The sequence below is a fragment of the Anastrepha obliqua genome, chromosome 1 (genome assembly GCF_027943255.1).
Source record: "Anastrepha obliqua isolate idAnaObli1 chromosome 1, idAnaObli1_1.0, whole genome shotgun sequence".
Lineage (NCBI taxonomy): Eukaryota > Metazoa > Arthropoda > Insecta > Diptera > Tephritidae > Anastrepha > Anastrepha obliqua.
In genome coordinates, this window is record NC_072892.1 from 146,381,582 (window position 1) to 146,384,055 (window position 2,474).

At 29.7% G+C, this 2,474-nt stretch overlaps 1 long non-coding RNA gene across 1 annotated transcript; it reads right to left on the reverse strand.

Annotated features, from left to right (window-relative positions):
- Positions 1–293: 293 nt before the first annotated feature.
- On the reverse strand, positions 294–2,079 carry LOC129236400 (uncharacterized). The gene is made up of 2 exons (XR_008581662.1): positions 1,162–2,079; positions 294–457 (listed from the first exon to the last, which is right to left on the reverse strand). It is a non-coding gene; the product is annotated as an uncharacterized LOC129236400 (long non-coding RNA).
- Positions 2,080–2,474: the final 395 nt, after the last annotated feature.

A 2,474-nucleotide genomic window follows, 5' to 3' on the forward strand; every position in this document is an offset into this window, starting at 1 on the left:
GTACTATTAAAAGACCTTAGTGTTACTATGTACTATTTATATAAACAAATAAATAAAATAAATAAATAAATAAAAATATTTGTAGAAAAAACTCCATTATTTTTATTAACCTATTTGCCGTCACCTGCCTATGCAAGTGCCGAACATCAGAAAATTATCAACTTAGCATTTCAAGCAGGGTAGCAAAGCAAACGTTAACAACTTCAGCAGTACATCTGCTTTTATGAGGCGCCCCGAACAAGCCCCGAGTAAGCTTAATTTGATCTATTACAAAAATATAAAAGTGGAATTGATTTCATTTACATTGGTATTTCAAAAATGTATTAGGTATAGTTTTTATTTTTTGTTTTTTTAAAAATACTTTTAATTTAACATGAACACCAAATGGCAGGGCATTACAACATTTCCATCCACGTTCAGGCAATCGTCCGTTTACAATTAGAGATATTTCGAGAATCTGCAAAATAAAAAAGAAATATAAAATAATTATAATTTTACATTTAAGTTGGAGTTCGCTATTTTTGATTAATTTCAAAGACTAATCAATACACAGTCAGCGTCAAAAGAAAGTGTACACTATTGATAAGTTTATAATAAATATTGATAAATTTCGACTATTGATTTATTTTGTTATTTCAATTATTTTATATAAATATATATAGTTCCTGCTACAACAAGAATCACACGAAGCAAAGTTTTATAAAATTTATAAAAATTCGGCAAATTTTGATTAAAATTTCAAGTTTACTCAGAATTTTTAGAAAAATTTTGGGTATACAGTTTTATAGGTCATTGAATTTTGATATAATAAGGTGCAAGTTACACACTGATTTTTGAGATTTTTTTTCTGTCGCGGTCTTGCATCATTTTTTTCTAATATATTTAACGCTTACTTATGTGGAAGAAAACACACAACACTGTCAGCAGAAAAACTTTTCAAAGATCTACGCAATTTTCCAACCACTTGCAACGTGCATTTTATTATAGCAAAAATCAATTATCCATAAAAACTGCATAGCCCCTTTTTGTTTTTAATAAATAAATAGTCAAATCTTATCAATATGTGTTTTGTGCACTTTCTTTTCACGCTGACAGTGTAATCAGAAAGTACACTATTTAAAAGATACCAAATATACAACTTAGAGTCACTCAAATGTTTACCTTTCTTGGTTGATGGCAATCATGGAAACATTTTGTGTGCGCAACAATCCTCAGTTCATTGTCGTTGTTGCTGGTATTATGAAAGCAATAGACGTTCTCGCAATAGTATTTTTCGGAGAATACTGATGAATTGATGTGATGGCCCTGGCTGGATAATATGTATTCGTATGTATATTCGACTCAATCTGGCAAATGGAATTTGTTCCTTTTTGCAAGCTCTCGCTCTCAGTGCTCTTCAGTTTGCTGGCTTTTCGATGTCATTAAGGGGCTCCTTTCGGCAAGCTCTCAGTGCTCTTCAGTTTGCTGGCTTCTCGGTGTCAATTAATGAATGTACACATATTTCAAGCTCAATTTTGATCTCTTTGTTTATACATTTTGTTGGGTGAGGTTCATTTTTGTGGTGTTGTGAGAACCACAGAAGAGGCATTTTTTTTTTTGTTTTTTTTTTTTTTTTAACTAGGAGAGAACCTCACCCCGAAAGTTATTAATAAATTAAAAAATAATAAAATAATTATTTTCATGTACATTTATATGTACTTTCTGAATTTGGAAGCAAATATGCCTTGTCTCGTTACAAGACGAAATTAAAAAAAAAAAAAAAAAAAATTGTGTGAGCAAAGCAAGTATGAAAAAGGTTTTGCGAAAAGCTTTAAAGCTTTTACCAAACTTGCGATGAGTTCGATTATGTAGCTGTGTTCCATGTCACACAAAATTTTCTATACATTTTGAGAGTTGTAAATTTTAATTGTGAAATTGTGTAAAATGTCGTACTAATTAGTATTCGAAAAGTTAGTTTTTCTAAAAATAAATTTTGCTCTAAATAATAAGCGAGTTAGACGAAAGGTTTTAATTAAAACTATTTAAATTTATATATATAGGCTATTAATAAAATTAAGAATAGAACTAATTATTTGGGTTTTTTTTTTTTGTTTGCATTATGCATGTTTATTAAGTACTTTATAATGCTGATGTTTGTAAAAATTGTTAAGTATAAGAACTGGGCAAACATGCACATACGGTCATATGGTCAGTGATGTAGGAAGCTACGCCCCAATTGTTGGAATGTTATTAGGTATTATTAAATTTATTTTCACTTCAACGAAATATCGAGTTTCCTTCATAGTCCCATGTATTCTAAAATTCTCGAAGAAACTTATTTTCTTTTGCAGCACAATAACGTGGGTAAGAGTTTTGCATATAATGCGGTGCAGTATTGCATTCCGTATTTTCATACGTATGAACAAATTAGCATCTCTCCAAAAATACAAGTATTAATTCTTTTCTCTCTGTGATTCTTTCAATATTTAAAGTCA